General features: G+C 40.5%; 1 pseudogene; it reads right to left on the reverse strand.

Moving 5' to 3' along the window:
- Positions 1 to 1,112: 1,112 nt before the first annotated feature.
- Positions 1,113 to 4,317, reverse strand: LOC125175120 (heterogeneous nuclear ribonucleoprotein A1-like; annotated as a pseudogene).
- Between the last annotated feature and the right edge of the window lie 4,417 nt (positions 4,318 to 8,734).

Below are 8,734 nucleotides of genomic sequence, written 5' to 3' on the forward strand. Positions count from 1 at the left end.
CTTTAAAGAGGGAAAAAAAAGTTTGCAGGTAGGGATTGTGAGTCTCAGAGTTTTTAAGGGGACTCACAATCCCTATCTGCAAACTTTTATACTAAAGTGCTTTTACCCAACCCCTTAATTTCAACTATCAAAGCAGTACAACACATACATTGGTTTAAAAACAATTAAATAGCACAAAAGGATTAAAAATGAAAAGTACACATATCCTGTCCTCCATCCCACTAGAAAAACATGATATTCATTGAACTCCCTAGGAAATGACTTTAAATCCTGTTTAGCTTTATTTTATATGGTCACTGCTATGGTCTGAATGTTTATGCCTCCCAAAATCCATATGTTCTAATCCTAACCCCTAAGGTGATGGTATTAGGAGGTGGGGGCCTTTGGGAGGTGATTAGATCATGAGGAGCCCACATGAATGGGGTTAGTGCCCTCATAAAAGAGGCCCCAGCTCCCTCCCTGTTTGACCATGTGAGGATACAACTAGAAGTTTACAACCCAGAAGAGAACTTTCACTCAATGCTGGCGCTCTGATCTTGGTCTTCCAACATCCAGGACTATGAGAAATAAATTTCTGTTGTTTATAAACCACCCAGTCTATGGTATCTTGTTATAGCAGCCCAAATGGTTAAGAGAGCCACTGTCTCCTTAGCTCTAAATTACATGCTTATATACCTATTCTTTTTGGTCAGTTTTAAACACTGTTACCTCCCTGGAGAGGAAGATGATAAATGAACTATTTATGTATTATTTCCTACTTCATCCTCCAGCTGATATTTTGTTAGTTGCAGCATTATTTTAGTATTAAAAATACACAGCATTTACTTTTTTACTTCTAATTTTTGAAAAATTTACTATTGGGGCACCTGGATGGCTCAGTCGGTTAAGCGTCCAACTTCAGCTCAGGTCAGGATCTCACGGTTCATGAGTTTGAGCCCAGTGCTGGCTCTGTGCTGACAGCTCGGAGCCTGGAGCCTGCTTGGATTCTGTGTCTCCCTCTCTCTCCGTCCCTCCCCCGCTCATGCTCTGCCTGTCTCTCAAAAAAAATAAACACTAAAAAATTTTTTTTAATTTAGTATTTATTTTTTCTATTGGTTATATATTTACAACTTTAAAGAACATATTTATATTTTCACTTCCAGCTCTACCATCTTTAAACTCTTAACATCTCTCTCTCTCTCTCAATCTCTCTTTTTTAAAAAGACACATTTATTCAGTGTCATGACCAGACTATTACATTTAGCAATCAAAAGCAAGTGTTCCAAAAGAGAAAGGAAGAAAGAAAGAAAGAAAGAAAGGGAGGAAAGAAAGAAAATCTACATTAAAACTTTGTTGGAAAAGCGACATTAAAGGTTTGTTGGAAAGCTTTACACTTTCCGTAGAATAGAAACTAAAATAACCTGTTATACAATTAGTCACAAATACAGTCGTTGAGTTTTTTGCCCATACACATGAGTAGTGCCTAAAACATGTCTTCTTTGTTGCAGCAAGGCCCTGCCACCACTTGGCTGTTGTAGCCTGTAGCTTTTCTTGTCACTTTTCTGGCTTTTCTCTCCTGTTAAATTAAGTAGAAATGTTTCCTGGCAGTAATTAAAACCTTCTGCCACTGCCATAGCTGCTGCTGCTGCTGCTGCTGCTGCTGCTGCTGGAACCGCCATAGCCACCTTGGTTTCATGGTTTGGCAAAATATTGGCCTCCACCACCACCGGGGCCAGAGCTTCTGCCTCCAAAATTTTCTCCTTTCATAGGTCCAAAATGTGAAGATTTATTGTTGTAATTGCCAAAGTCATTATAGCTTCTGTCATCTCCAAAATTGCTTCAACCATTACCAAATCTGTTATAGCTGTCCCCATCGCCACTATATCCACCACCACCTTGACTTCCACCAAAGCCACCTCATCAGTGAAGTTTCCTCCACGATCAAAGTTGTAGTTCCCACTAAAACCACTTCCATGACCACCAAAGTTTCCAGAATCACTTCGACATCTTTAGCTGGATGAAGCACTAGCCGTCTCTTGCTTAGATAGGGCTTTCCTTACTTCACAGTTGTGGTCATTCACAGCATGGTATTTTTTTTAATTTGTTTATTATTTTGAGAGAGAGTACATGCAGGGAAGGGGCAGAGAGAGAGAGAGAGAGAGAGAGAGAGAGAGAATCCCAAGAAGGCTCTCACAAACAATGAGATCATGACCTGAGCCAAAATCAGAGTCAAACGCTCAACTGACTGAGCCACCCAAGAGCCCCCAGTATGGTATTTTTGAATGACAATCTTGTCCACAGAGTCATGGTCATCAAATGTCACAAAAGTAAAGCCTCTCTTCCTGCCACTGCCTCAGTCAGTCATGATTTCAATTACTTCCATTTTCCCATAATGTTCAAAATAATCTCTTAGATGATGTTCTTTAGTGTCTAATGCCACCAACAAAAACCTTTTTCACAGCTAAGTGGGCACCAGGTCTTTGAGAATCTCCTCTTGAGACAGCCTTCTTTGGTACCACAACTCTTTCATCCACCTTGTGTGGCCTTGCACTCATGGCTGCATCCACCTCTCCCACAGTGGCATACGTGACAAACCCAAAGCCTCTGGAGTGCTTGGTGTTTGGATCTCTCATTACCACACAGTCTGTGAGTGTTGCCCATTGCTCAAAATGGCTTCTCAGACTCTCATTGGTTGTTTCAAAGCTCAAACCTCCCATGAAGATCTACCACAGCTGTTCAGGCTCTTTGAGAGATTCTGACTTAGACATGTTGGTAGTGGCAGGGGAGACTTTAATAATACTCGTTAGCATCCACGGGCAGAAAGCAACTCTTAACATCTCTTACCTTATTATTTATTATGTAAGACAAAGAACACATCTACATTTCCCTTCAACTTTCTTCCTTCAACTCTCTCTCCATAGAAATCTCTTTTCACAATTTTTCTAAAGTTTATTTATTTTGAGAGAGAGCAAGCGAGCATGGAGGAGGGACAGAGAGAGAGAGAGAGAGAGAGAATCCAAGGCAGGCTCTGTGATGTCAGCACAGAACTGTAAAATCATGACCTGAACGGAAACCAAGAGTTGGACATTTAACTGACTGAACCACCCAGGCACTGCCCCCTCCGTAGAACTCTTGACTTCTGTCAACTCCACCATTACTTTCATATTGTTAGAATTTATAACATTTACATCTTGTTCTGTGAATGGCCATTCAATTGACACTAATTATTGAAAGTCAATAAACTGTAATTATACTATTTTGCTTATGTAAATAGCATTCGCTGTAGAACAAAAGGCATTAGTTAGAATAGAAAAGGCAAATCTATATCACTAGCCCGTGACACTAGGAGGGATTCTTCAAACATCAGGATTATATAATTAGATTTTCAAATACTCCATGAGAAGGACCAAATAATAGCACATTTTAGTTTGCTTTATATTTGTTCATATTTCTGCTAGTTTTAATTGCTTTCCATTTTTCCTCTTAACAAAGGAAGCACGTGCCTTCACCATATGACTAAATTTGTCTAGGATCTTAATCCCAGTCTTTGTAGCATGGAATCCACTTTCTGGCTGAGGACAGACATTCTTCTCAAGTTCGGTATCAGTTTCTCTGTTAGCCTGCTGTACAGCTATCCTTCTAGGCCTTCCTTTCATTTGGTTAGGGATTAGTGTTTCTTGGGTCTCAAGTTTTTCTTATTTGTGAATTCCTTTCTCTTTGTACTGATTGATCCTTAATTGATTTTTTTCAGAAAGAATTTTTGAAAGGTGAGCTTTCTGAGTTCTTCATGTCTTCATTTTATCCTTACAGCTGAATGATAGCTTAGCTGGTTATGATATTCAGATCCTCAGAACTCTGATAGCCATGCTCCACTGTCTTCTGGCACCGAGTGCTTTTGATGAGAAAACTATGAGTACCAATTGTCTTTATTCCGTTATAATTGACCTGTTGCTTGTTCTCTGGAAGCTTTTAGAATCTTCTCTTGGTATTTAATGTACTATAAACTCACAAGTTTATAGTGAAGTATGGGTTTATTTTCATTTATTTTGCTTGGCACTCAGTAAGCCCTTTTACTCTGAAGACTCCTATCTTAACTCTAAGAAATAGTCTTCTATTATTGCTCTCGTTATTTTTTCCCCTGCATTTTCTTGTCTCCTTCTGAAACTATTAGCTGGCTATTACCCTCCTGGATTTGACCCTGTATAGTCTTTGGACTTTTAAAAATATTTCTTCCCCTCTGTATTTTTGCTTTACACTTTGGGAGATTCCACCAACCTTTTCTTTCAGCCCTTATGTTGATTTTTTTTTTTTAATTTTTTTTTTTCAACGTTTATTTATTTTTGGGACAGAGAGAGACAGAGCATGAACGGGGGAGGGGCAGAGAGAGAGGGAGACACAGAATCAGAAACAGGCTCCAGGCTCTGAGCCATCAGCCCAGAGCCTGACGCGGGGCTCGAACTCGCAGACCGCGAGATCGTGACCTGGCTAAAGTCGGACACTTAACCGACTGCGCCACCCAGGCGCCCCCCCCCCTTTTTTTTTTTTTTTTTTTTTTTTTTTTAATTAAAGGACTTTGGGATGTCTGGGTAGCTCAGTCGGTTAAGCATCCGACTTCAGCTCAGGTCATGATCTTATGGCTTGTGAGTTTGAGCCCCGTGTAAGGCAGCTCAGAGCCTAGAGCCTGCTGTGGATTCTGTGTCTCCCTCTCTCTGCTCCTCCCCTGCTCGCGGTCTCTCAAAAACAATATTAAAGAATTTTTAAAAAGGAATTAATTATATTTTAAATTTCCAACAATTCTCTTTTCTTTTCTTTTCTTTTCTTTTCTTGTCTCTGATTGCTCCATATACATAAACTTGTTTTATGGATACACAGGCTTCTCAAATTTTCCTTAGGTTACTAATGAGAATACACACAAAAAAAAATTAAGTAGTTATCTATTTCCTGTGAAGTCAGCTTCTTTTTAAATAGTTCCTTTGAAAATATTAAAATTATACCTCCTTGTGGTTATTTTTCAATTAAGCGAACCAGAAAAATGTATATCAGGAAAATTGCCTAAACTTTTCTCAGTTAAAAAAACAAGTTCTGGGGCGCCTGGGTGGCGCAGTCGGTTAAGCGTCCGACTTCATCCGGGTCACGATCTTGCGGTCCGGGAGTTCGAGCCCCGCGTCAGGCTCTGGGCTGATGGCTCAGAGCCTGGAGCCTGTTTCCGATTCTGTGTCTCCCTCTCTCTCTGCCCCTCCCCCGTTCATGCTCTGTCTCTCTCTGTCCCAAAAATAAATAAACGTTGAAAAAAAAAAAAAAACAAGTTCTATTTTGGAAAATTTCAATCATATACAAAGTAAACAAAATATAATGAACTCCAGTACTCATCACCCAGCTTCAATAAATATAAACATTCTGCCATTCTTGTTTCACCTGTACCTTCCCCTTCTCCTATATATTTTTATAACCAAATTATTAATTGATCTTCCACATTGAGTTAGTCATTTGAATTTATTTTTCATTTAGTAAACTATCCTGTTATATCGTATCATACATTTTTTCGTAAGTCACCTAATATAGTGAATGACAGTATTAAAAATTATAACAAAACTCCCTCCCATTTAACAGAGCACTTTCTATGCCATATACTGTGCTCACGCTTTAAAAAAACACTGGTTCATTTAATTTAAGATGATTAGTTGCCCTTTAATCTGCAAAGGATGTAGAGATGTTGTTTGTTAAAGGATTAATCAAAAATTAAAATTGAAACCGATGTTTCCATAAAGAGAATTGTGTGTTCATGACTGTGTTTCTTAGGTATAATAAAATGCCAACACAACTGGAGATGCTGTTTGTAAGGAAGGACTAATTCTAAAGAAATCTTTTTTTTAATGTTTTATTTATTTATTTATTTTTGAGAGAGAGAGAGAGAGAGAGAGAGAGAGAGAGCGCACATGTGAGTGCAAGCAGGGAAGGGCAGAGAGAGAGAGGGAGGCAGAGAATCCAAAGCAGGTTCCAGCCATCAGCACAGAGCTAGACGCGGGGCTCGAACCCATGAACTGTGAGATCATGCCCTGAGCTGAAATCAAAACTCAGACACTTAACTGACTGAGTCATCCAGGTGCCCCTCTAAGAAAACCATAATATCTATTCTCTAAGGGACAAATAATGGTCTTTCGGTGATTTAGTACCGTATTAGCATGAGATATAATACCAAATTATAAATAAGATGCTATAAGAACTGAAATACTTTTTTACTGTGTACATAATTCTAAAATTCAGGAATAAACCAAGAGTTTTAGCAAATTGAGAGCCAAAATATCTTGTTTATGCCCATAGAAGGCAGAAAATGGGTTCTGCTGAGGGGGGAAAATATTTAACTAAGTGTCTCACAACCGTTTCTCTCATTTTCTCTCATTCTGCCTTGTTTAGCTTTATGAAGTTTCCCCAGAGCTCTGCCATCATTCGCTGGTGAACCAGTACTGGGTAGTTGAGGGAAGATGGGGATTTGAATCAATATACTGTTTTTTGATAGCTTTTTGACTATGGGCAAGTTACTTAATTTCTCTAAACCTCAGTTTCCTCATTTACAAAATTAGGAAAACAATACCTCCCTCTTAGAGTGTTTGTAAAGATTAAGAAATACACACTAAGCAAGTAGTACAGGGCCTAGGACTTAAATATGTATAAATGATCATTATTATTCCTGTGGGATTCATAGGATGCTCTATGCTACAGGCAGGGTAGCCAGATTTGGCAAATAAAAATACAGGATATCCAGGTAAATTTGAATTTCAGGTAGATAATAATTTTTTATTATATCTAAATATATCGCAAATATTGCATGGAATATACTTATACTACAAACATTATCCATTGTCTATCTGAAATTCAAATTTGAGTGGGCATCCTGGCAAAATAGCTTCTCTTTTAAAAGGGCAACTTTTAAAACAAACTTATACGGAATAAAGCTGTGATTAAATTTGATATTTCACCTGCTCATACTTGGTAGTCTCCTTCCTCCAATACACTCAGTATTTTCTCTTCCAGGTAACGCTCAAGCATCGTATATCAGAGAAACAAACAGTGCCCGTATTTTGGAGCAGAATGTCGACTTTCCCCCCAAATTGAAATCTGTTGGATCGGTTACTCTCCTAAACTAGGCATGGGTTTTAAAACTACTTACTGAATTATATTTGCATTTAAATCTTTATTTGGAAAACCACAAAGCACTACATAGGATAGTCATATTGAGGACCACTAAAAAATATACAAACTACAAATCCCTGACAGCGCTCAATAGCTCTGAAACACTATTTCAAATGTTCTCGTTTTCTTTGTGTGCACCATGTTTTCTTTGTGTGCACCAGGTTAATTATTTTTCAAACTGTGCTTGTGACTAGCACGGAGACCCACAAGATAAATGAAGCAGATGGGTTTTACATTTTATTCCAAGCAGACCGTACAGCTTAACCTCTTAGCTAGACTAAAAAGCCTGTTATCCTACCGGTATTTTGGCTAATTTGTAGTTAGATTTTTTAAGGAGATAAAATACAGCTTTCCTAAGCGCAGGGGTTGGGAATTACTTTGTGGTAATATATTCTTCTATCTCTTTTCCACTTGCGGGAAATGTAATCCATAATTCCCTGCTTCAACAAGCAACGTGAGGCAATGAGAGACGCCGGAATGTCTTCATCCATTTACTCCTTTAAAGCATTTGCAGGCTGTGTTTAAACTTCCAGGTATATTATAATGCAATTATTCCAAACGGTACTATATGTGCCACATTTATTTCCTCATTCATGATTTATTTGCCAGTACACTAGAAGCAGTGCTCCATTTGTTTTTCCTTAAAAACACGCACCTTCTGCTCAAACTCCCTATTTCCTTTCCTCCCGTCGCCAACAGTCGCAGGGCGCTGTACTCTTCAGCTCCATCTCGTGTAGAAAAATGTCGACTGCACCCTCAGCCCGGACCAAGGGGCGCATCCACTAGTGGAAAAGATGCAAAAGCCGGGAACTTTACTTAGGCGTCACCACTAAACGAAGAAATGATTTCCTTTTAAATGCCGTCTCAGAAAAAAGCAGGTCTTTAGAGCTGACAGGAACCTCAGGAAAGCACATATATTGATTTCTTTGATAAATTCAACCGAATCTGGAGAAAAGCATACTCCGTTTCATTAGTACTGACGTAGAGTGAAATTTCCATCGAGCTGCGTGCAATTCCTGGCGAAATCCTTCCGAAGAGCCAAGTAAGGGCATTCTCTGAGCGGCAGTCGTACTACACTGGATGCCTCACGGGATCCTACAGCAGAGTTTACGCACGTCAGAGAGCCCAAAGGAGAACGCCTCGAGGCGGTTTGGGAGGCCGGTCGGCGAGAGGGTGGTGAAGTCCTCTCCTCGGTGAAGACGACTCGAGCAGACAGGAGTCGTTTCCGCGTTTTGGCCCCACGCTGCCGCAGGCAAGGCGCTGAGGGGCCGCCGGGCCCCGGTTGCCCACAGCATCTCCCCAGAGTTCTCCTCCTGAGAAACCTGCGGGTCACGGACGCCCACCTTTTGCTTGTTAATGTAAATGTGCTTACGAAGCCCTCGTGATTTTTAAAGTTGCCATGTGTGGTTTTTGCTTCCTCGGACCAGGGCAGAGGGAGCCCCGAGCGTCCCTAAGCCTGGCGGGGAGGCGCGGGGCGAGGGGGGCGGGGCGAGGCGGGGCCGGGGCCCGGGGCGGGGCGTCCTCTCCGAAACCGGCCGCTCCGGGCGGCGGCGGCGGCAGCGGC

This window comes from Prionailurus viverrinus, chromosome C2 (genome assembly GCF_022837055.1).
Source record: "Prionailurus viverrinus isolate Anna chromosome C2, UM_Priviv_1.0, whole genome shotgun sequence".
Taxonomy (NCBI): Eukaryota; Metazoa; Chordata; class Mammalia; order Carnivora; family Felidae; genus Prionailurus; species Prionailurus viverrinus.